Source organism: Pinus tabuliformis, chromosome 2_1, assembly GCF_031772625.1.
Source record: "Pinus tabuliformis cultivar Carrire ecotype Pingquan chromosome 2_1, CPIR1, whole genome shotgun sequence".
NCBI lineage: Eukaryota > Viridiplantae > Streptophyta > Pinopsida > Pinales > Pinaceae > Pinus > Pinus tabuliformis.
In genome coordinates this window covers 498,814,101-498,841,391 of record NC_142299.1, presented here as the reverse complement: position 1 = coordinate 498,841,391, position 27,291 = coordinate 498,814,101, and the positions used below count along the sequence as shown (strand labels likewise).

General features: G+C 35.4%; 1 pseudogene; it reads left to right on the top strand.

Annotated features, from left to right (window-relative positions):
• Positions 1–17,873: 17,873 nt before the first annotated feature.
• Positions 17,874–18,879, top strand: LOC149201118 (serine/threonine-protein phosphatase PP1 isozyme 3 pseudogene; annotated as a pseudogene).
• Positions 18,880–27,291: the final 8,412 nt, after the last annotated feature.

The window sequence follows — 27,291 nt, the reverse complement described above, 5'->3', positions numbered from 1 at the left end:
TATTTTATATTAACTATTTTTATAATTTAATTATATTATATTTTTAAATATAAAAATTATTTAAGCTATATATAAAAGAATGTAAGTATGGAGGCAATGTCCCAAATCTTATAGATAATATAGTTAAAAGTATGATGCACCAAATTTTGTTTGGGTTATAAAGTTTATTAATTTTTTTTATATGATATTGTTAAATGAGTTTTAATTTTTGTTTTTTTATATTTATATTTTAAAATAATATTTATAAAATTATAAAATAATTTATATAAAATAATGATTTATTTACCTATGGTGGTTTATAGTGAATAGAGTATAAATTATATATTTCGAGTGTTTGGTGTTTTATTTAGTAGTTGGTTGATTTATTGATATTTTCATTTTTCTTGAACATAATTGTGATTCATTAAATTGACTAGCCCATTTTTAATCTCAATTATGTTTTATATTTTTATGGTCAACATATCAATTTCCTCATATTTGTGCATATCTTTGTCTAGTTGTGCAAATCCTATTGTAGTCATTAAATTGACTAACCCATTTTTAACATCAATTATGTTCTCTTCATGGTTGACATCTTAACTTCCTCATTATTTGTCATAGCCTTGTCTAATTATGCAAATCCTATTGTAGTCATTATTTTTAGTGTTTCTTCCTTAATACAAACTATCGTGTTCTTTTATTACACTAACATATTTCCTTATCATTGCATTATTATATACATGCTTCCCTTCCATTATCATTCGCATACTTTTACGCTTTATCAATGTCATTTGTATATCTTGTTGATGTCATCTATGTATTTTATATGCGTGTGTGTGTTTTAATTATCTATCTTGTTCACTTTTTTATTACATTTATTTGTATTATATTTTTTTTACATTTATCTACACTATGCTATTCCCACTCAAACATTTCTCAAATACTTCCAAATTATTACTCATACAAATTCATTTCAATGTTAATGTTATTTTCAGTCTATTTCCTCATACATATACTTGTAAATATATTATATATGTGAATGATTATATACTCATCTTCCAGATAGCATATGTCAAAGATTTAAAATAAAAGAAATTCATTACCCATATAAATTCAATTTCAATGTTAATGTTTTTTTGCAACCATCTCCCCCATCCATACACATGTAGAAATGTCATATATAAGAATACTTATGTGTTTCCCATTAATGTTTGTGGATAGCATATATATTAAAGATGTAAACAAGAACCTCATAGAGTCATTTCAAGTTTCTATTGAGTAAATCATAAGTGTCTAGCATTTATTAAAGATGTAAATAAGAACCTCACAAAGTCATTTCAAGTTTCTATTGAGTAAAGCATAAGTGTCCAAATGCCAAAAGCACCTTTCACATAAAGTTTGAAGGACAAGATGCTTACTTGATGTGAAGCATAAGAGGACACAAAAGTTCAAACTTTCAAAGGGAGGTTCACATGGAGATCCTCTACCAAAATGTTTGGCATTATGAAGAGCGTGAGATCAGAGTTACGGATGAGGTTTTAGCATGAATTTCTTTCTACTTTATTGTTGCATAAGTGATTTTAGAAACTATTGATGTTAAATTTCTAGAAGTTTTTTAGTAAGGGAAATTTTATAATTATACTTTAAAATGTTATTAATTTGATGGGTTTTTTCAAACCATTTACTTTTATGATGGGAAGAGCATGAAGCATGTATATGTTAATTAATGGAATTTGAATTTCAATTACACAAATAGTACGCAAATTAGTGTGTCCCCGTGAAATTGTCTCCATCTTTTGGGTTAATAGTATTAAAACCTTATGTACCTCTATGCATGCTCTTTTTTCACAAGGTCACGAGGCAATAAGTTTAGTGTCCATATACATGACATATGACTACCTTCCTTGTTGATACAAGTGACCACACGTGCAAAAAATAAATATGATGGAGCAGGGGATCTCCATGTTGAGTTGTTACTCCAAAAAACCTTCAAGAGGCAACAAGAAAAATGATAAACTAGTTTGCCTGGATTTTGCAATGAAACTCGACCACCATGAGTTCAATAGTATTATTCCTCTTCAATTCATGTAAACCCAATCAAATGGTAAAATGGTCACCATCAAAAGGAGACGACTTACATTTAGTCATTATACCTCAACATCAACTATAAGAAGGGAAATGCCAACTGAGTTGTAGATTGTCTAAGCCACCCCATAATTGCAACAATATTCATTCTTGATTCATACAACACAAGAGTGCTTTTGATTAGCCTTAGTTATATGTCAACCATCATATTTTTTTGACATATATCATATGTTAATTATGTGTAAGCAGGTTTACAATTTCCATTTGTAAGATGAGTTACTTTGTTCTCATATGTATATTTGTGTTCCTTCAAGTGCGCATGAAAATATGATTTGGGAGGCACACTATAATTGAGTAGCATGGCACTTTCATGTGAAGAAGATTGTATCAATATTGAGGAAGTAATTATATTGGTCAATTATCTACCCAAATGTCAATATATACATCATATAGTACATCATTTGTGCCATGTTGTGAAGTCGACATTCAAGAATACCCCACCGCCACTTCTTAACAAACCATGAGAATTTATCTCCATACACTTATTGATTGGTACATCTTCTACAAACCATGGTAATAGCCATGATTTTTTGGTTGATAGATTTCCTAAATTACCAATTTTGGCACCCTATAAGAAGATCACAATCATTGAGAGTGTTGCTAAATCTACTTTGAGCATGTATTGATTTACTTTGATCTTCCTATAACCATTGTACCAAATATAGCAAATCAATTTTTGGGTGTTTATTGGTCTAGCATTTGGTTCCCACTAGACATCAAGTTGATCATATACATCACTTTTCATCGTCATATATGTACTCAAATAGATTTGGTCAACTATATGATGATAATTCATATCAAGATGTACAACTCAAATCATTTGCACATATGAGATAAGTTCATTCCCTATGTGAAACATAGTTATAGCATGACTCTTCATAGTTCTATTGGACATGATTGGGGTTCTAGCCATTGGCCACAATTGATTTAGCTTTTCCCATTCAATTAGTGCATAAATATCTCCATGCTCAAAAGGAAGAAAGAAAGAAACAAAGCTTAGGTAGTGGATTTAACAAACACAACAATAAATCCATAACATTTTGCATAAGTCTAATGTCATATATAAAAGTGATATTATCACTAGCACATAATACATTACACACGTAACAAATGCAAACATAAAGAAACCACCAAACATAATAGCAATGTCAAAAGACATTAAAAAACATGTGTAGTTCTCATAGTTGACCATTTATTATATTAAAGTGAATTTGTGATAATATGATATTTGATTCATAATTACGTATTTTCTTTTATGTTAATTTGTTGGCTTTCATTGATTTATAATCTAGTCATACAAAAATATCAATATTATTGTCTTGACCTGCCACAAGGGAAACGAGACCAATGGTAGTAAAGATATTACAAAGTTCTTTTGTCTATCAAAATTAACCATATTAGAATTATTACATAACTATCTCTAGGCCATGATAGATGTATGAAAAAGTCATCATGGAAATTACAAAATAACAAGTGGGTATAACAAACAAACCATAGTTGTAAAACATAGGAAACTATAGAATGAAATTCAAAATACATAAGAATAAAATTATAATGAACCTAGGATTTCATCCTTCCTCTGAAGAAGTTGCAAGGGTAGGATCCTATGTGCTCAAACCTAGTGACATCTATATTCAAATTTAGCATCTAGGTTGAGTGCAAATGCTTTTGGACCCTTTGGATATTATTGAGATGAACAATGATTTCATTACAATTTTCTTGCTTCTCCTAGATGACACGACCGAACATTGTTTTCATCTGCTAGTGCAAATTTATGGAGTAGAAGTATTGATTCATGCAACCCCTGGTGTGTCTAGGGTTTGGAACCCAATTAGAAATATTAGCTTGGATCTTTGATTTGAAGTGGGTATTCTTGTTGCCAATTGCTTAAGCTTCAAGTAATTGGATTCCATCCTAAATTTATGGGGGGTGGATGCATGGTAAAGATATGTTGCATACTAAGCCTGAGAGTGGGAACAAGGCTTACCGATGGGGCCTTGGTCATCATAACCATGACTTGAGCGCATGTGTTGTTGCAACAAAGTAATAAAGAGAGGTAAGTTCCCAACTAGAGGAGATCTAGGAGACAAGAGAAGGGTGGAGGATTCATTAGAGGAATTTTGAGGTCTAAAATGGGCCTCCTAAGGAAATTATAAAATAATAGTGGAAATAATAAAATAATATTACATTACATCATCAAATTTTAGAGGGAAAAAAGAAAAAACTGCTTTTTCAACTCGTATTTTCAACGTATCTCCCCATGGGTTTACTCAAATTTCAAGCAGGAACACTCGATGGGTGCAGAATTTGATTCCTCAGCCAAGGAGTACCCATGTTGCATACTTTCTATGGACCCTGCTACATGAAAAATAAGAAATATATGAAAAACATGATTGTAATCATGTTTTTTCACGTATCTCTCATTTTTCATGTAGTAGGGTCCATCAAAAGTATGCAACATGGGTACTCTTTGGATGAGGAATCAAATTTTGCTTCCAACGAGTACTCATGCTCGAAATTTGAGTAAAACCTTAGGGAGATAAGTTGAAAAAACAGTTTTATTATTTTATTATTTTTGATCTTTTTACTTTTTTACTCCAAAAATGGTGAATCGTCCCCCATGGTTGACATCATCATCTTGAATCCTATTGGTTCTTATAAAATTTATTTTGGTTGTACATTTTTCTGAGGAGGTCCATTTTAGACCTCAAAATTTCTCTAATTTGGAGGTCAAGGGGGGAACAACGTTAAGCATGCAGGGTGAAAGGCTTCAGGGGTATAGATACCAAGTATAACAAGAACTAAGGGAATCACATGGAAATGTTGGGAGTAGAACTCTGCAACAAAGAGCCCTCCTTGAAATGGAGAAATGCTAGGTAACCTTCCCACAAGATACGACAAGTCGTTGTCACTTGCTAGAAGGTTGAAACCAATTTCTTGAACCAAAAAACTAGAACCACAACATTATAACAACAATACCCTCTGGAAGGGTAGGTCAAAAATATTACCAACGAGCTTGGAGGAGACAAGTTCTAGAGGACCCTAGAAGAATCCTAGTTTCGGTTATCCTGCCAATAAGCGCATAGACCAATTGCATTTACCCCCATGGATAGTTAAGGTTTTTAGAGTGTCCCACCAACTGTATAGAATGAGCAATGGAACACCAATCTAGGAGGACTTGGGCCTTCCTCAACCGACATACCACAAGTGTAGATGCAAGGGAGGAAAAATCCCATAAGCATCTTGATTATATAGTAAAATCTCCAGATAAATGCAAAGTGCCTCCAACAACACTAGGAAGACAAAGTGGTCACATATGTTTCTAGTTTAATGCTCTACACCATCATAACTCATGAATATGTGTGAGTACATGAGATTGATTAACCACAACATCCCCTCTTTAATACATGAGATGACAACAAGGTGACTAACCTTCTCCCTCTCTTTGACACACTTTCTAACACCCATCAAAATCATAATTACATCATTTTAATAAAATAATTTATATTAAAAATTATAAAATTATTAAAATTATATTATTATAAATTTTATAATCTGTGAATAACTTTTAATATTATGTGTGTATTCTTCCATTTACTCACATGGTATTTTCTTACATATAAAACATAAATAAATTTATGCATATACATTGAAAATTAAACCCTTTGAAGCCCACTTCTCATAAAAACAAAATGATGGGATATTTTTCCCAGATAAATAAAGTCACATAACAATAAAGTTACATAGTTGTGTCCATGTCTTTGGTAGCATTGTAAAGTTACATAATCGTGTCCATGTCTCTTGATAGCGTTGAAATATATCACCTTGAAAGGTCTTTTCTATGGGCCTACCCTTAATGGGTTTTTATGTCATGTAGTGGTATAGTTTATTGCATTGGAAAATATCACCTTGAAAGGTCTTTTCTATAAGTCCTATCCTTAATGGGTTTTTATGTCATGAAGCGGTATAGTGATTTAGTGTATATACAAGAACAATATTCAGAAATTAAGAAATTAAAACATATATTATTTAAAAGAATTATAAAATTATAATAAGATGACATGGGTAGTTATTTATTCAATTATTAGTGTTTAGAATTTATAGATTATAGATTATTATAGAATCATAACACAATGATGTTCGTAATCATTTATTAAGTATTAATGTTTAGATTATATATAAGATGATTTTTTTGGAATTTTACCTAATAAACTATATTTTTAATAATTTAATTATTATATTTTTTCAAAGAAATATTTAAGCAAATTTATCTAAGTAATTATTTATTAAGTATTAATGTTTCAATTACATATAGAATATGATTTTTTTGGGAATTTTATTGGATAAATTCTATTTTTAATAATTTAATAATTATATTTTTTTTCAAGAAAATATTTGAGCAAATTTACCTCAAAGGATTATATTTCGCTAGTTTATTAGCAAAGCCTAATGTCGAGAGTATCGAGGAGAATTGATCTTGTGACCTCCCTTTAGTAAGGTGCTTTAGTGACAAGAAATTGACCAATTAAGCTAACTCTCAAGGCTAATAAATTTATCAATATATGTTTTATTTATTTATTAATAATTTTGATAATACGGTTTTTAAAATAATTTATTGAAATATTGAAACACATTTTTCTTTTAATTTAAATTTTTTCCCTATATTTATAGATTATATTTTTAATAAATTTATCATTATATATTAATATATTTTATTTATGGGAATTTGAATTAGATATTTATTAATAAGAAACTAATCAAATATTCAATAATATTAATAGAAATTAATAAAAATAATTTATAAATCAAATATTAATTACTCATTAGCTATTAAGAAATGAACATTTTGATATATACTTTTTACCTATAAGTGTTTAATCATAAGTGTCAATTTCACAGTCATGATATATATTTTTATTTATTTATAACTCTTTTGTGAGACATGTTAGCCTATGATGATAAACATATGTCACATTTTTCAAGGATATAAATCTTGATGAAGTAATAACATTTCCTTACCTTACTAACCTAGTTCACATCTCATGACTACTCCTCTTTTATCACTTAGTTAGAACTCTCAGCTAGAACTCATTAGATTAGTTACTGAAAGACTAATATCAATCATATTATTTATTTTCTTCATTGACACTCAACTTTTTTGTTATTACTTTGTATTCATTTTTAATTGTTCAAATCTTCTTTTAGTCATTCACATTAATGTCTATCCAAATGTATTCTTCCAATTTACTTATTATATTTGTTGCGAGAGGCATTCGTTTTAGGCTGACCATGTCAAATTGGTTAAATAATTTTCAATTTCACAAAGTTAAACTTTAGATTTTATTTTTTATTTATTACAAAAAAAAATATTAATATTTATCTACAATGATGTTGCTATAATTTTGAAGATCTTATTGGCCCATGCCTCGTAACTCGTGACTTGAATTTTAATGCTAGTCTAATCATATCAACTTTACTCTCGTTGAATAATTAAATATCCACTATACGATTCTCTCGAGTATACTATGTATGATTGTCCATGTTCCATTTTCTTTACGTATTCTTCTTCCTTAGGCTACTCGTGCATGTATATATTATTCCCAAACTTTACTATCTTGTATGTACCTTCCTTTCCTTTGGTCAAATAACAACCCATATACCTCCCTTTGTCAGGAGCTACTACTCATATTCATGACCTATAATATACTAGAAATTGCCCATAAAGGTGCAAAGAAACACCGAAGGAATAGAAAATTCGGTTCCCCTGAGAAATTCCACTGGTCTAGTCAACACTTCTTTAGGGATGACCCTAATGCTTTTATTACAAGAAAAGCAAAAAAATTGTTCGATATTGAAGAGAAACCTTCTACTTAAGAAATTGCTTACTTGCTGATAGCAATTTGCCATTGCAATATTTGGTTACTCTCGAAGTAAGATGACTGATGAAAAACTATGCAATTAAAATATTTGATTACTCTCGAAGTAAGATGACTGATGAAAAACTATACAATTAAATAATTAAATGACCACAAATTCCTAAACTTTTTTTTATAAATCCATTCTTAATTAATAAAACTAATCATAAATATGTATTAAAACCATTATTGATATAAAATATCATTCTCACTATTCATAAGAAAATTTTATTATCTATAATAACCTATTCCATTTTTCACATATATTTTACTTTATGACAAATCTACATAGAAAGAAAACATTTTCACTAATTATTTTCAACAAATCTCATGCCCATATTATTAAATATATTTTCAGATCATCGAATTCATAAAACTCAAAAAATATCTGATATAGATCTCATGCACATGTTATTAAATATATTTTCAAATCATCGAATTCATAAAACTCAAAAAATATATGATATAGACAAATTTCTACTTAATAAATACATTAAAGAAACAACATGAAAATTTAACATGCATTAGCCATGGAAGGAAAAGTCAAGTCATGGCACGAGTGACACTTGTTTCACACAAGGTTTGATATTTAGTGTTAGAATGTGAAGCAATGGAATTTTTTAAATAATCTTGTGAACCGGATAAAGTGACATTCTAAGTATTTCATGGAAAATATCCCAACCAAATATTACCCTAGAAATTTACTTTATCAACTACTATAATATATATAATTTATAATATATAATATATGAACTATTATCAACCATATAATTCATATAGTTATGTTAATTTATGTTTAATTATTATTATATCATTTATAAATATTAAATAATTATTATTTAATTAATAATTAATAATAATAAAATATTATATATTTTAAATAAAATATATAATTTAAATTATATATTATTTGAACTAATTTATTTTAATTAAAATAAGAAATTGTTAATAATTTGTTTTAATATTTTTAGTTATACTAAATTTAGTCTCAATATTGAATGAAAATGAAAGCGCTTTTTATTTTTTTTACAGAAACGGTTATGGGATTTCATTAAATGTTTGGCAAAGAGCCACAATTTCGGTTACAAATAGTGAGGCAGATTTCTAAACGTCTCTCCAGCAAGAGGAACATAGCACATACGCTTATGAGTCACCTCTTTTTACATTTTATAGTATGAAATTTTGTTGTTGATTTCCCGAGCTTATGAATGCATACAAATTGTTTCAATAAAATGCAGTAAAACATGGATCTTTAGGGGATTGGATCCCAAGAGGTTTCATTGTCTCTGAGAATAGTTCTGGCAGCTAGCTAGACTGCCTTGTTTGCCTCTATGTCTGCTTCTTTGTTATTTTCTCTTAGGACATGAAAGAATTTCAATTTCAGGAGCTTTGTCATGTCTTTGATCCTTGTAATTGTCCTTGCAAGCCGCAGATCCGCTGGATTAGTGTTGGTCGCCACTGCTTTGATGATGACCTGGGAATCACCAAAAACATTTGCCTCCTTGTGTCCCAGCTCTTTGAGAAGTTTGATTCCTTGAAGAAGGGCCATCGCTTCAGCTTGTATGCTTGAGGAGTGGCCCAATCCCCAAGCAAAAAAGTGTGTAGAAGTTTCTTCTAGGTTTATAATGAGCCCTCCTGCACCAGCAATTCCTGGATTTCCCTTGGCTGCCCCATCAAAGAAGAGAGAAGGAAGTGTTAGCTTGGACATCCAAGATTGAAATTCTTCTTTGTTTTTCCTGATTTTGAGAGATGTAGGTGAGATTTTCGATTTTTGAAATTTGAAATTGAGAGCAGCTCCAAACTCAATGTCCTGTTGGCTTAGGTTTGAATCATCACTTTTGTCTCTCAACCACTCAATTAACTGACATTTCACTATATTTGCAACTAATCTGAAGTCCTGTTCCTTGTTTCTGAATATCCTTCTATTCCTTTCCAACCAGATTTGCCAGCTGATGAGTTTAGGCAGAGCAGTCCATGCTGCCTTGATGATTTTGTTTTTTGGATTTGGGCCTGGATATCTGGCCATCCATCCCGCAAACAGGTCCGGGACAGAGCGGGGGAAGGTGAACATATAATTCCATGAACCAAGAAGCTCATGCCAGATGAAACCTGCGAATTTGCACTCTAGCATGAGGTGAAGGGCGGATTCTGAACTTTCCTTGCATAGCATGCATCTTGATGGTCCGAAAATGCCCCTTTTCTGTAGCCTGTCGTCTGTTAGAATTTTTTGGTGGCAAAGCAGCCAGCAGAAGTGATCGACTTTTGGTATTGAAGGGAAATTCCAAATGCCAACCCAGGGGGCAGGATTGGGAGGCACGTGAGGCCGCTCCAAGCACTTGGTGTAGCCCTGAGCCACCGTGTAGCCAACCTGTTTCAGACCCCAACCTCTCACATCTTTCCTTCATGCGTGAGATGGAGCCAGCCTATGCATCATCGTTGTAAGCATAGCAAAATCTGTTTGTAAAGTGGGTGGAACTGGGAGTTGTTTCCAACCCGTCCAACAGTCGCCACTCCAATTCGAAAGGTCCCATAGCATTTTGATATTTGCTTCAGCCATCCATCCCTTCAGCTCGGTCATGGAACCCGAATCTGCCAGCGGGGGCCTGTTCATTATACTATCATCCCACAAATTAATGAGTTTTCCATTTCTCGGTATCCAAAAGGAGTGGTTTCTTATCAGCGGGCCAATTTTGTTGTTGAGCATGCTGAATGGGGTTCTGAGATGAGTTTTGGGCTGCTCCAGGCATCTGAGTCTCTGTCCTCTGAAATATTTTCTCCACAGTGCTATTTGAACCCAACCTGGTTTTGGAGCTATGATTTTCCAAATCAATTTGGCTCCCATGGCTAAGTTTTGAGCACAAAGGTCTTTGAAATTCAACCCTCCCTCCTGAAGCGGTCTGGTGACAATTTCCCAATTAACTAGGGGAATCCTCTTCTCGTTTTATTTGCCTCCTTTCCAGAATTTTTTTTTGATTAGCTCCTCCATCTTCTTAATGATTCCCACAGGAGCCAAGAGAACAGAGAATTGGAATAACGGTAGGTTGCTAAGCATGACGTTGATGAGCATTGATTTTCCTGCAATGTTGAGCCAGGAGGATCCCCAGGCCTGCATTTTTTATTTGAATTTTTCTATCTGAGGATACCAGTCTTTGCTCAAGGCCCTCTTATGAAAGATGGGCAATCCAAGATATTTAAAAGAGGACCAAGATGAAGAGGCTGCAAAGCCTAGACATCTGGCAATGGAGTTTGCGGATGAAGCAGGTATATTCCAGCAGTAGATATGGCATTTGCCCTTATTTAATTCACTGCCCGAAACCTTACAGTAGTCTTCCAGCACTTCTTTAAATTTAATTGTTGAAAGAGGAGTTGCAGCCCCCAGCAGCAAGGTATCATCCGCGAAGAGGGCGTGATTGATGTTCTTTACCCCTCTTGCAATGCACAGGCCAGCTATATCTTGATCTTGTTGTTTCTTTTCTAAATAAAAGCTTAGGATAGAAGCCTGCAACACAAAGAGGAGGGGTGAGAGGGGACACCCTTACCTCAGCCCTCTAGAATCTTTGAAGAATTCAGCAACCCTACCGTTCACCAAGGGAGCAATCCAGGGTTCCGATATACAAGCTTTGATCTACTTGATAAAATTTCGACCAAACCCCAGTTTGTGCAGAACATCAAACAAAAAGCTATGTCTTACACGATCAAATGCATTTGTTAGATCTAGTTTAATGACCATACCTTTTTATTTTCGGCGTAGACTGGAATGAATCATCTCTTGTACCAGGACGAAGTTATCCACAAGCTGTCTGCCATGAATAAATCCACCTTGATTCTCCGGGATGATTTTGGGGAGAATTTTCTTCAACTTGTTTGCTATCACCTTGGTTATCACTTTGTACCCAATGTTACATAAGGAGATTGGGCAAAATCTATTGAAAGAGTTTGCACCTTTTTCTTTAGGGATGAGGGCGAGAAAAGCTGAATTTGTGCAACCTCCAATTTTCTAACACTCTTGGGAATTTTGAATCATTTTAAAGAACTCCTTCTCAACAATATGCCAACAGGTATGGAGAAATCTAGGTGTAAAACCATCCGGTCCCGGGGCTTTGTCAGGATCCATTGCAAAGAGGGTGTCCCTGACTTAATTTTTGTTGATTTTGCCTTCAAGAACCTGATTCATTCTAGAAGTGATAAGGTTGGTTACAACGTCCAATAGATTATCATTTTGACCAGCCTCCATGTCTTCCCTATACATCTTCTCAAAATGTTCTGAAGCTGCCTTTTTGATGCTGGCAAAATCCTTTAAGGTGCAGTTATCTTCTTTGATTTCAGAGATGGAGTTATGGCATTTCCTGGCTTGAGCTTACTTATGGAAAAAATAGGAGTGTCTATCGTTAGCTTTGAGCCATAGACTCCTAGAATTGAGCCTCCAAAATTCTTCTTCTGCCAGACAGGCCTTGTGGAAATTATGTTGAAGCTGAGCCTCCTTTTCCAGCTCTTCTTTAGTGATTTCAGCTGCTTCTAGATGGAGATGCTGCTTCTCTAGAGCGCTTTGGATTTTTTTCTTTCAACAGCAGGATTGGGCAAGGTCTTAACCCAGTTTTTCAGCATAGCTTTTACTCTTCTAAGTTTTTCCTCCCAAACAAAAAAAGGGGAACCCTTGACTGGATCTTTCCAGCAATCTCTGACCTTTTGCATGAAGTCTGCCTCTTTGGTCCATAGTGAAGTGAATCTGAAAGGTATAGGCCCCAAATCCTTGGGAGTCAGCAGCTCTAGACTAATGGGCTTGTGATCTGATACATTGCTATGAAGAATGCACATTCTAGCTTCTAGCCCAAGAAGTAGGAAGGAACTTTGAACAAATAATCTATCAAGTCTTGCCGCTATGTGACCCGGACCAACTCTCTTTTGACCAAGTAAACTTACCAGTAACCGGCTTGATGTCTAGCAAGTCCCAGTCCTGCATGAGATCTTCTGCCCATTCTCTTGCCAGATCCCTGACAATGCTACCTCCTCTTTTTTCTGACGAGAGGAGGGTGAGGTTGAGATCTCTGGCTATGATTATATTTTCCAGGTGCTCTAGATTTGCCAGGATTTTTATGGAGTCCCAACGGTTTTTTTCTCACCTGCATTATTAGGAGCATACACATTGAATAGACAAATAATCTCCTTGGATTCTAAATGCTGCATTTTTAAAAAGATCCAATGAGTATTCAGAGACTCAAAGATTAATGAGAACTTATCAGGATTCCAGAGCGACCCAAGTCCTCCCGAAGTTCCGCGGGTTGAAATTGCATGCGCTCCGCCTTTATTCCAAAATTTTTTACTTGCTTGGAGGAAAGCTATGTCCTCCAATTTAGTCTCCTGGATGAGGAGAATATACGGGGCTTCCAATCTTATTAAATTGTTCATTGCTTCTTCCTTGGCTTTGGTGCCCATTCCCCTACAATTCTAAGAGACTATCTTCATCATTTATTTTTGTTGTGGTGAGCTCCCTTGGAGCCCTGAGATTGATTCCTCATCATCTTCGAGGTTTTTGCCAGTAGCTTCTCTAGTGTTGGCTGGCTGCCCTGAAGCTCATCCTTATAGGTTTCTTGTTCTCTTTTTTCCTTTGCAAACTTACGTCCTCTTGTGGATCTTCTGGGGGATGATTGAGAGTCTCCTATTTCTCCTTCTTCCTCTGAATCCTTTGATTCTTGGGTTTCCTCCTCCTCTTCTGAAATCTTCCCTTTGGATCTCTCTATTGTGCTTTTGATGGAGGGGGAGGCTTTAGATGGAGAAACCTCCTTTGGGATCTCTGCCTTCTGGGAGATCATGATTGCAGATCCAAGAATCTCGAATTTATTCCCTTGACTTTATGGAAGGCTTCTGAGCAGGACCCGTCTGTGGGACTTTAGCATTTACGTTTGCATTCTTCTTGTGAGAGGTTTTGGAGCACTTTCCCTGGTTTCAACCCTCTTCCTTCCCTTTTTCTTCCACACCGTTGGATGGACAATCTCTGGCGAAATGTCCATAGACGTGGCACTTCTGGCATTTGAACGACAGCTGCTCATAATCCAGTTTCTGTATATGAGTCCAAGGGCCTACGATTATTTTGATGGCTTCCGGTAGTCCGATCTCTAGATCTACCTCCACGCAAATTCTGGCACAATCATACTGATCTTTGTTGTTCGCCTTGTCTATAAATTTGCCCAGGGTATTGCCTATGTGCTTCAGAGAATCCCAATTCCAACAGTGCACTGGAAGGTTGGGGAGTCTCACCCACACCGGGACCGCTGTAGGCACATCCACTGTCGGATCAAAGTTTGGCGTCCATTTATTCAAATACAGACCTTGAGGACCCATGAAGTAAGGGCCATTCTGGAAAATGAGATCTTTGTCCTCTTTTGCCGTGAACTCAAACAAAAAGTATCCTCTCTTGAGGAAGTATGAGGTTACCTTGTCTTTTATCAAAGGAGCCCAGTTCCTGGCAACCCAGTTCTTTGTGGATTTCGGGGAAGGCCAGAGTCTTGTGAACTGGCCAACAAGGGCACGATCTGCCAGAGACAGGGCTACTTGGATCAGTCCTTCTGGCGGAAGGGCGATCTCAGGGATATCATCTAGTTTTTTCACAAACTTTGCAGCTTCTGTGTTCTTCTTCTTGGGCAAAGAGGCCAGCAAGGATTTGAAAGCCTCAGCGGCAGAAGGCAGAGGAGGAGAGGGAGGCCCCTGAGGGGGAGTCTGCGCTTCCATGTCAAGCTAGCTTGGGAGCCCTAGCCAGGGCAAGCGGCCACGGCTAGCAAAAAATCAGCGGACGCATGCAGGTTGCAGAGCTCGATTCAGGGCATCCGAGGATCCAAAAAATTTTCAAAAAATTGGAAATTTACTCAAAACACAAAAAAAAACCGAAAACACTCTCTATTTTTAAAAGAAAATTTTATCTTAAAAAAATATTAAATATTATCTTGATTGTTCAAAACTAATTTTGAAATGTCAAATATAGTGTCAACATGTTCCTTGTAAAAGGAAGACATGGAAAATTGATCTGGGCCCGATGTCTTTGAATAGTGGACTCTAAGAGTATATCGAAAACTATGAAAAATGTAATTCCCGAAATGGCAATGGAAATGGCAGAGTGATTTTTTCATGGAAGTCATCAGCTCCATATGTGTTGGGAGGAGTGGGTGTGATGCTAACAATTAGATTCCTTGCTCTCATCATTTCCGCATTCGGTTATTTGAAGAAATGTGTGTTCTTCATATTACCAACTCTAATTTTCTAGCCTCCACTGCAACAGATCACCAGTGTTGTGGGAAGAACAGGCTTACGATTTGATGATAAGAAGAAGGACACTGTTGTGGCAATAATGGTTGGTGATTGTTTCCTCAGATTTAAGCTTCAAGAGAAATGGTTGTATTGAATTTGGTCATCTTCATATTACCAACTCTAATTTTATGACCTCCACTGCAATAGATCATCAATGTTGTGGGAAGAACAAGCTTACAAATTTTGATGATAAGAAGGACATTATGGTGGCGCTAATGGTTAGTGATTGTTTCTTCATATTCAGGCTTCAAGGGAAATGGTTGGATTGAATTTGGTAATTTGAATGCGCAACAAGTGAATGTTTTTCTTTTGCCTTGTCCAGTTCCCTTTTCATTTGAATTTGGAAATTAAATTACCCGCCTCATGTGCTTGAGTATTATTTTGGAGGTTAATCATTTTACTTGCATTTTCAAGGTTTCAGAAATGGATTGAATCGTTTGGCTTTTTGTTCCAGTTTCTTAAAAGTTGTAGCAAATATTGAGCTTTCTCCCTTTCGGTAGGGAGTACAACCATTTCTTTTATTATTAGATCATTTTTGCTACATATTTTCGACTTCATGACAGTGGATTTTCTAAACGTCGGATGTGATTATTTACCTTATTTTCCATTATTATAGAGGAATGGTAATTGTTTCTTCAGATTTAAGCTTTAAGGGAAATGGTTGTATTGGATTTTCGCAGTTCAATTATGCCAAGGAAAAAAGGATTTCTCTTCATTCTATGCATAAAATAATATGTACTATTTGCTTTATTTCACGATTCCTTGTTTCCAATTCCCAAAGTGAGATAGTTGCAAAAGATCGTGTAGAACAATAACTCGAAGTGAATTGGGCCAAAAAATGGTTAAGATTGTCTTTTTTTCAAAAATAAACTTTCATAATTCTAGCCACAGACACTTGTAGCTCCATTAGAGTATCAAATTGAAGCCTCTGGATTGACATTAAAAAGACAAAGTTGTTGTTTTTGACTACCTTCTTTGTTTTCGCTATTCTTGGACTATGAATTGTTTACTTTTGATTTCTCCAACATTTTGAAAGCATCTGAAAGAATCTAGTGCCTCTCGTATCCATAAATTCTTAGTTTTGGATCACTACAACTTTGTTTTGCTATAAAATATGAGAAAGTGTGTTTGTTGATTTTTCCTTTTTAGTATGTTTATCTTAACTATTAAGATTATCCTTTAAAAATAATTCATCACAATGTCCCTTTTGAGTGAGAATTAGAAAATACCACTCCCTCTTTTATTCTGTGAGTAATATCCGCTGATAATTAAACATTTATCTTATGTAATTTGTGAAACTATTTGGGTTTTAATTTGTTGTTTGTTCAATGTAGGTTGTGTTGGATGGACATTTCTAATCAACAGGGTAGACCCTTTGAACTGCATACAAGTTCTTTCTTTCCAAATGTGTTTTGGGGCCTACCACATCAATCATTTTGCTTTAAATTTATCGAAGAGGCAACTGCACAGTATGTGAATTTGCTCTGTGTGTTGTTATTAGATTATTAATCTCAAGCCTGCTTCCTCAAGGCATGGTTCTCAAGCCTGCTTCCTCAAGGCATGGTTCTCAAGCTTGCTTCCTCAAGGCATGGTTATTTGTTATATATATATATAAGTTAGATATCTCCTAAGGGTAGTGAATTTTATTATTGAGAGTACCCTTCCCTTTTCTGCAGCTAATGCTAAGGATTCAAGTCTATGAAGAAATTTTGATGCCTAAAATTTTGAGCTAATGGTAAGACTTAAATTATCTCTCCAGTGTCCCAAGAAGTCCTTAGATTATGAAGTGCACCTATTTCCCTTTTGATGTGTGCCTACAATACCTTCTATGCCTACCTTAGAGTCCATAATGGATATTGTTCATCTTATGACAACCAAAGTCGACTGAGAAGTTTTGTTCATCTTATGAGAACCAGATTCGAATGAGAAGTTTTCTTGGATGCCCCTCAAACTATGCATAATGGGTCTGCATTTATGAACATTGTTTGAATATGTTTCACAAATAACCTCTTTGTGGTGAATCCAATGTTGTGTTAGGTAAGAGCTAAAATGTTAAGATTTAAGTAACTCTGAAATACTTCTACTAAATGAGAGATTAGAGATCAAACTTCATGGTTATTCTACACTATATAATAGAAATAAGGATTTTTTTTTCCAGCAACATTGATCCTTGTAGACAATTTACCGTTGGAAACAATTCAAAGGAGGGGTTTTTTTTTTTTTGGTTAGGGATTGATTGATACATTTATTAGTTGTAGTCAGTCTTTTATCTTGCTTCTTTTCCTTCTTCAGTCTATATAATTTATTTTCCTTATTCATCTATTCGAAGATTGAAGCATTGGAATTCTCTGTCACTCATGGTTATGGCCCCACAGTCTCGGTGGGTGGGTAAATGTGAGTGGGACATACTTTGACTTCCAACCCACAAAATCAAAGCTATAGAGGGCATTAGGTCTTAGCGAAATTGGATGCAGGTAACATGAGCAATGAAGAAGAGATAGATTAGGGATTGCATTATAATTGATGTAAATGACAATGGATCCAATTTTGGTAGATGGTATCATGGAACGCCTTCTGGGCGTTAGGTCCAGAAGCGACAAAACCATCCCAATCACAAATACAGAGTATAGGCAACTTTTCCAAGCCTGTAAGCAATTTCTTTTGTCACAACCCAATCTATTAGAGCTTGAAGCACCCATCAAAATCTTCAGTGACATCCATGGTCAATATTCAGACTTGCTAGGGTTGTTTGACTATGGTGGCTATCCACCAACAAAAAATTATCTATTTCTTGGTGATTATGTTGATCATGGAAGATGGAGTATAGAGACAATATGCCTTCTTATGGCCTACAAGATCAAATACCCAAAAAAAAATCCTCTTAGGAGGAAATCATGAATGTGCTTCAATCAATAGAATATATGGCTTTTATGATGAATGTAAACGGCGCTTCAATGTTCAATTGTGGAATAATATTGACATATTGCTTCAACTGCTTGCCTATTGCTGCTATTATTGATGAATATATATATATATATATATATATATATATATATATATATATATTTGCATAGGGACCTTTCTCCATATTTAAAGGACTTGGATGACATCATAAATATTCCACGCCCTACATATGTTCCAGATCATGGAATTTCATGGCCTTTTATGTGATATTCTTTGGGTTGATCCAGATAAAGACATTGAGGTTTGGCATGAGAATAATAGAGGAGTATCATATACCTTTGGATCTGATAGAATAACTGAATTTCTACAAAGGCATGACCTGCATATTACTTGTCGTGCTCATCGGGTGGTAGAAGATGGATATGAGTTTTTTGTAGACGTGTAGTTGGTCACCATATTTTCTGCTCCAAATTACTATGGAGAATTTGATAATGTTGGGGCTATGATGAGTTTTGATGGAAGTCTAATGTGCTCCTTCCAAATATTAAATCCATCTGATAATAACGAAAGATCTTATTTTGGCAATGTATCAAGAATAGGCACACCACCTAGAAAGTTCAGACATGTTCTCATGTAATGTCTGTTGCGCTGAATTTGATGAGTAATGGGAGTTGTTCGCTACAACATCCTAATTTTTTGTTGAAGACACAACGTAAACAATGTTTCCTTATGATTGACCAAAGTTTAAGTTCCAAACATTTTTGAAAAATTCTTGTGTGTGATGGGTCTTGAAATTGTTATTCACTTCCATTATATTTTCACTTATATTTCCATATTGTCATCTTCACTCCACCTCTATTTCATTACATTTACCTTCATTTCATTATATTTACCTTACCATTATCATTATTGGGTCACATTTATGTTTTTCCAAACTTTATTAATTCTTAGCATTTTTAAGTGAATTTATGGTTAAAAATTAGAAAATAATGTGCATATGTTTATACCTAACAAGTGGGATGAGATTGTTGACATGTGTAGGTCAAAAGGAAGCTTCTAAAAGACCCTTATGTGGCCTCCCAAAACAAAATTCGAATTTGAGTGGAGAAGATCATGGGATCATGAGGATAAGTGTCTCATTTCCTATTTGTATTTAAACTCTAAGAAGACATGTGTCTTATCATTTCCTATTTTGATTGTAACTCTAGAGATATGGGGAGAGATTCATGGACTCTCATTAATGAGATAGCTTCTCATCTTTTTGTATAAATAGGGGAAGTTTTCTCCTATCATTTTCATGTGTAAAATTGGAGTTATGCTCAAGCTTTGAATACATAATTAGATTGTGGCACCTTACTCATGAATGTTCCTTCATTTTGACTTGGTTTTGCTTACATATGGAGCATCTCGATTTACCATCTCTCACACTTTTAGATCAGCTACCTAAAATGTGTGAGATTTAATTGCTTTTATAGATTAAAGTTCATTTTCTTTCTTAGTATTAGTTTTAGAATGACTGTGTAATCTTTGCTTTTCTAAAAACATTTCAATAGGAAAGATTTATGTATTTTCCAATTGGATTAAGTTTGAGGCAAGAGCTCATAGTTATTTAGTTTCCTTTCATGTTCTGTTATTTACTTTCTTAGATCAAACTATCAATTCATTGTATAATTGAATAAAAGACCAGGCCAAGAAGGTGACTTCAAATTGGGTGATTGAATGTTCAACCTATGCAATCATTGAGCTTTACTTTTTCGTGCTTTTATATTTGCTTTTAAGATCCTCATTTAATTGCATTAACTGATATTCCTAAAGATCATTCTAAGAAATTGATTTAATCATATTTCAAGATTGAATGGTTGAATATTTAATACATGCAATTACTGAGTTATTTTCTGCACACTTTACTTGCTTTTCTAGGACATTAGAAGTTAAAGTATAAATAGTTGCTTACACATCATCTCAAGAAGGTAATACTTCATAATTGAATGCTGGAGTAACTAAGTATACATTCGTTGTTTTTTATTTCACAAGTTAGTTGAATTTCACTTTCATTATTTGATTTCATAGATTAGATGAATTAGTTTTCGTTATTTTGTAGTTAGATTGATCTAAACTGAAATACAATTTCTAGCACATACAATGCACGCATGCTTCAGAAGTCTACGAAACCCTCGGATTGACAAATTAAATGACATGAAATCACTTTGCCCCAAAAGTGTGTTAATGTGACAGGAGAGATCTTGGTAGAATGAGCTTTGGAAGAAATATGATGTCAAGAATTTGTTATCAACACACTTCCTCTCTGATAAAGGCACTTAAGGAATCTAATCACAACACAAATATTTTAATATGGCTAGACATTTATCTTCTATTGAACATTGTTATTTGTTCTTGCAAAACATGAGCAGTGAAGTCCAGAAGATAAAAGGTGATAAAGGAGCCACCCAGTGATAAAGGGTAATAAATGTGATAAAGGGTAATAAAAGCGATAAAGGGTAATAAAGTCGACACTGTTGATATTCACGACAAGTGTTGAGGACGAAAAATCTCAACAGTGTCACCAACAAGAACCTCACAATAAAATACCTATCAACATAATTATATTATTATAACAACTTAATGTTTTGGAATAGGAAAAACATAAAACTAAGTAAACATAGCATGGATGCATGACGCTATTTCTCCATGTACAAGGTGATGACATGGACATATTAATGTTATCCTTGATGACTAATGAGTGTTTTTAATCATCTCATGATAAGAAAATTTTCAATTTAAAAATTATATTTCAGAGAGCTTTTCATTTTGCTTGTGCATTAAATGCCTTGTTAATGATTAGAATAGAGGACATGTTCTTCGTTAAGATGACGAGCCAATGTTACATTTTTTTACGACTAGCGTTGTTTTCCATCAAATATTTCTCTATAAATATCACTTTTTTCGTCTTTAATTAATTGATGTTATAAAGTAAGTTAATTTCCTTTACTATGATTTAATCCTAAACTGGAATTCTTATTAGCAGTCTCATGCTTAAACCATCCCAAAGGTATTCAAGATCATTCTAGATAAACATAAAATGATAAGAACCATATAATAGTTTTAAATGATAAGAATTATAGATAAACTATTATCTGGTTCTTCCCATATTATCTGGGTCAAGAAGAATTAGACGGTAACCTTAAAGAATCTAAATCTAGTCTTCCCTTTCCCTTTCACCATTGAATTGTAATCAATTTGTTTATAAATATATATGCAATTTTGACTTTCCAAAATGCGTGTATGATCAACCAATCAAAAATTCATTATTATTGTTGTTGGGTAGGATTGAATTCTCCACCATGACAATGTTGAATTACAAATAACCAAATACCTCAATTTGATTTAGAATCTAAATTGACTGGATTCTAAACCTTAATACTAACTTGAATTTAATATTACTACTTTGATTTAGTTACATTTAAACTAAGCAATAGACATTAGCTACTATGTAGCCCTTCTCTCTATCACACTGTGTTTTTTTCAACTCACGTGCACACTTTCAAAACCTTTTGTATTCCTTCAATTTACTTATGTCTATCTCTATGTGTTTTTTCAACTCACATGCACACTTTCTTATGGATATCATTTGCATACTTTTACACTTTATCATCACTATACTTATTTTTGATAGTATTTGTATATTTTTATTTAATCTCGAGGATAGTGTTAAAAGAAGAAAAATGTATCTTTTTAATAATACATTATTAAATTTTAAAAAAATGCATTATTATTTTTTTTAATATAATTGTTAAGTTATGGTATGTTCTATGCTTATAACAGTTTACTTCTTTTTCTTATTATATTCCACCGATTAGCAATCACATGTAAATAAAGTAAAGTGCAGATAGAACATTAAACGATCGACAGAAAACAAGCCAAGACAAGAGACACAAGATGTGGCGGCTAGCCAGGGACAAACCCCACAATGTGTGGGGAAACCCTTTGATCAAATCTTCTTTTATCTTCAATAATTCAGCAGAGAGAAATAGTACAATAAATCTGATTCATATCAGCGGTAGCAAACCCTAGATCAGTAGCATCAACATTAGCGGCTTCATTATCAAACTAGGGCAGACCATATCTCACAAACCGACAGTCGGATTGACTTCATTCCACCACCAAAAGTTTTGGCTTCCAGAGGAGGTTCAGATGAACCTACAATGCAGTTCAGATGAGGAGATATTCTAGGCCATGCAAGTCAATCTTTACTTTTGCAGTTGCAGCTTCAGTTTCAGCAGTTTCCGGCTCCAAACTAGGGCAGTCGATATCTTGCAAACCGTTCGTCGGATTGACTTCATTCCACCACCAAAAGTTGCGGCTTTCAAAGGAGGTTCAGATGAGGAGATCTTCTAGGCCACGCAAGTCAATCTTTACTTCTGCAGTTGCAGCTTCAGTTTCAGTAGTTTCCAGCTTCAAACTAGGGCAGTCGATATCTTGCAAACCGTTCGTCGGATTGACTTCATTCCACCACCAAAAGTTGAGGCTTTCAAAGGAGGTTCAGATGAACCTACAACGCAGTTCAGATGAGGAGATCTTCTAGGCCACGCAAGTCAATCTTTACTTCTACAGTTGCAGCTTCAGTTTCAGCAGTTTCCGGCTTCAAACTAGGGCAGTCGATATCTTGCAAACCGTTCGTCGGATTGACTTCATTCCACCACTAAAATTTGCGGCTTTCAAAGGAGGTTCAGATGAACCTACAACGTAGTTCAGATGAGGAGATCTTCTAGGCCATGGAAGTCAATCTTTACTTATGCAGTTGCTGCTTCAAATTCAACAGCTTCCGGCTTCACATGTGTGAGAGAGAGACCCATTTCAGCACAGTAGAGAAGAGACTCATATCTGCGCAGGAGAGAGAGAGTGAGATGAGTGAGTCCAAATGAGGAAAAGTTCTCTTATATTTATACACAACATTGGTGGGTGAATAGATGCGACTGTTGGGCTTCTGAGCCTACATGAGTTGTAGGTCGGCTTGATAATAGTTCCATAATCAAAATAAATTCATATCTCCATGAACACTTATCGGAATCGAATGATATTTATATCAATCCTACACCTCTCGACTAGAGGAATCTAATAAAATATTATCAGCCATGAATAAGATGACCCACATGAAGTTTTTTCCTGGTTGCCAATTTTAACACTCCCTCTCAACCATGGAGAACTTCATCTGCAATCTGTCTATCGGTCGTTACTATTCATCCATCAAATGCACTGCTTTGTACAGCCTGACTCTTGCCCTGCTCTGCTCTATTTTGCCTGTTCTGCTTTGTCTTGTTCTGCCCTGCTGTTATAGACATTTTTGTGCCTTACAACTCCAAGCATGAAATGTCCATAAACCAAGGGCTCCTAAGTCCCTAAAAGTGTTGTTCTAACCCCTAAAGGAACAAGGTCAACAAATTACAGCTTCTCCCACAAGTTCTCCACCAGAAACTGCTCAGAATAAGTCAAAACAGGATCATTTCAGCTGCTCCACTGCCTAGGTGCGTTGCATTGCACCTAAATACACTAGCTAGGTGCGTTGCAACGCACCTAAATGCACTATGAGGGTGCGTTGGGCGAGAAATGACAAAGGGTGGTGTCATTCCGCGAGGTGGAGAGACAATGGAAGCTTCCAGAATCTTCTCCTGTGACACTTGCCTCACTGAATTCGACCAAGGATGAGTAAGAGGCCTTTAGTCTCCAAGTGGAAGCAAGAACTGACAGAGAGAAGACACTAATCAAATCACAAGCTGACTCATCCTCCTTACACATATCTATATATGGATCCCTCATCCCAGAGATCTGGAGGCTGGAATTTTGCACATTGTAAGGAATTGCTGTTGGTTTTGAGACAAACATCAGAGTATTGGGTGATCTATGCTTTGTTGGAGGTGAAGAGGGGCTTCTTTGCTGGGAGGTTGATGCTGGGTCAGGAACCATCGGTTGTAACTCCTCCTGGATCTATTCTTGTTTATCAATAAAAACTATTTGAGTTTTTCCTCCATGCTTTTGTATCATTGATGCTTGTTACATTTATATGGTTAACTTAAATTTGATCCTAAGTTGTTTATGAATATAGATCCATGTCTTTGTATAGTGTTCCTCTTCTGTGATCTTATAGGTACTTGGTGAAGTTGGGCAAGTAAGGGAGCAAGTAGCTGGAGGCTGTCAAAGAAAAGAGGGATTGGATCAAAGGATTAGCGCAAGACAGAGGTTGGTTCTTTCTATTCCTCTCTATCTATAGTTCATAAAGGAAATACAAAAGTAGTTTTTCTCTGTTTGTTTCTAAGGCAACTGTCACACCTTAGTGGGATAGAGCAGTTCTAAATAGACACTTTTCCCGGTAACAAAATGGCGACTCCGCTGGGGAAGTCTAATTAGTTTGTTTGTGTATCATTCTTTGTTGTTTGTTTCATAAACTTATAAGTAGCATTCGAACTGCATTTGCCATAACAAATGCAAAGTAGACATCTGCTGCTTCAATCCATTCACTGGATCTGTTTATGATTTGAACAGCTGATTCACAAACTATCTGATTGCCCTTGTGATAGCTCTTAGACCCTCCTTAGATCTACCCCTGATTGTGCATTACTGATTGCTTTTACTCGGCCGAAAACCAAAGACTGAACTGCAAACTGTGACCCAGAACCCGGACAGATTCTCGTTTTTGGCCCAGCGCAGGTACTATTAAGAGATCCTGAATTTCAGCGCACTTCCCGAAAGGGCAACCTGCGCTGCAGTGCAGTTTCTCTGTGTTACAGGTGCGCTGATCAGACTAGCCCTGTGCAGCTGTGGTTCTTGTGCTTCATTTTCTCCAGTTCTATCTCTGAATTTTGCTGCCTGTGATCAGTATATGTGTCTGTTTAAAACCCCTTTTCCTTGTTGTTATTCCGCCTCCTTTGTACAAAAGAACTGTAGATGTTTTTGTGTGTTTGTTGAGTCGTTTACAGTTTTCCATTGCAAAAGTAGAATAGTCGTACTGTCGTCCTTTGATTTGGATCTGTCGCAAGTGTCGATTTCGATCATAGGAGAAAGTTTGATTGCTGGTCGATTATACTGTTACTATTGCTTTGGTCTGAATTTGTGATTTTCTAGTGTCAAGTACAAGTGTTCATTTCAAAATCGCAAGGTGTCGTAATCGTCTCTATCTTTTGATTTCGAAAAGAAGCTTGTTTGTGTTTGTCGCTTGAAAGCAAATTCAGATTTGTACATAAACTTTCTTTTTAGCATCAATACTAAGAAAGTCGAAAACAAATACATGCATGTGCATTTGCATATAGACAGTCTGTTTGGCTTGATTTAGGAAAGTGCATTTACAGTGTTCTCTTTGCTCTTTGTGAAAAGATTGTGTCTTTCTTTTCCTCTAGTAGCTAGGATTTTCATTGCACAAAAGAGATAAAAGTTTGTTTATCATCTTTAGATTGCATTTTAGGAATTACATCTACATCTCATGGTGAACCCAAAAGGCAAACTTCATAAGCAAGATCAACTTATAATAAATTCAATGAATCTAACAACGCTTTGGAGCTTAACGCACAACATTTAGAGGTCTAGGCTAGAGACGTATTCCGGCGTCGTAAAGCCTGGTAACTATTGTTCTCACTGTTGGTTGGGTGATTCCTCCACTTTGAGACGATAAGTGCCAGTACGGACTTGTGCTCCCACGTACCGTCGAGTATATTTTGGGAGACCCCTATAGGCTTAAATCCTTTATCCATAGGAAGCCGTGTCTGCCGCCCTATCGATCGCAATGCACTGAACACAGCATTCGGGAAGATTGACTGTCGTATCGTAAAAAGTATTCTGCAGTTTTGCGATTGGTTTGGTACTCCCTCTACCTAGATCTCCAGAGCAGTCCCTTTCGTTCCTTTTCAGACTCCTTAACGGAAAAGGTCCATCTGAGCACTTGTCACTTGAGGCTCATTAAAAATCGAAGGAGATTAGAGTCATCTTTTGTTTTTTCTCGACTCTTAAAAATTGAAAAAACAAGTTGTGTCAAAGCGTCTAAAATTTATTTTAAACGGAATAATCATCACCTTTCCCTCGTTGATCTTCAAAGTTAGTCTCCCTTCATCACAAGTTCTTGTAGAATCGCTAGGAAATATTTTGTATAGACTAGGTATGTCTGAACAACCATCAACATCCAGGACTGTGTCATCTAATGCAGCAGTGGCAAAGCCTCCTGTTGCTACTCCAACGATGTTCGATGGTATACCAACTGTCCCGACAAGTTATCAACAACAAGCCGGAGTCCAATCGGGGACTGTTTCGACGACATGGTCAGTTCCTATTTCTTCATCCGGATTATCATCTGGTATTTCTTATGTTGAAACTCAAAAAGTTGATCCAATGTGTCTTCAAAGGCCAATCTACCCTTTAAGTACTGGATTTCCACCATATGGAGGGCAGTATGCCTTTTCATTGTTCCCTCCTGGAGAACAACCATATGGGAGTTTACAACAAAGTTCAGGTCAAACTGGAATTACATCCAGCGGTTGGGTACCAATACTGCCTCAACAACCAAGGGTTGTATATTCAATGCAACCAGTCCACCCTGTGTCGAATATTCCCACTATACCTGCTATGGTGACTGCGTCGCAAGTACAAGCGCTACCTGTTGTATGTCAACCCCAAGTTTCTCAGGTTGCAATACAACAGCCTCTTGTCTCAACGACTCAATCACAACCTCAGGTTAGTGCTTCCTTATCTGGAGCGACTCAGGCTCAAACAAGTACTATGACTCCTCATCTTGGTCAATCATCCAATATTGGACAACAGCAAATGGTCCAACAACCAGGGCTGGTTCAATCCCAACAACCGTAATTCCAACAATCATATCAAGGACCTAAGCAACAAGTCTTTGTAAGTAATGGGCAATCGCATTTCCAAAGCGGTTATCAACAACCATATTATAATGGTTATGCCCATCAACCTTGTCAAAGTTGTCAGCATCAAATACATTATGCTGGTATGCAAATACCCACTGCTCAGGCGATTCCACCTTATCCTGGGTATGCTTCGCCTAACC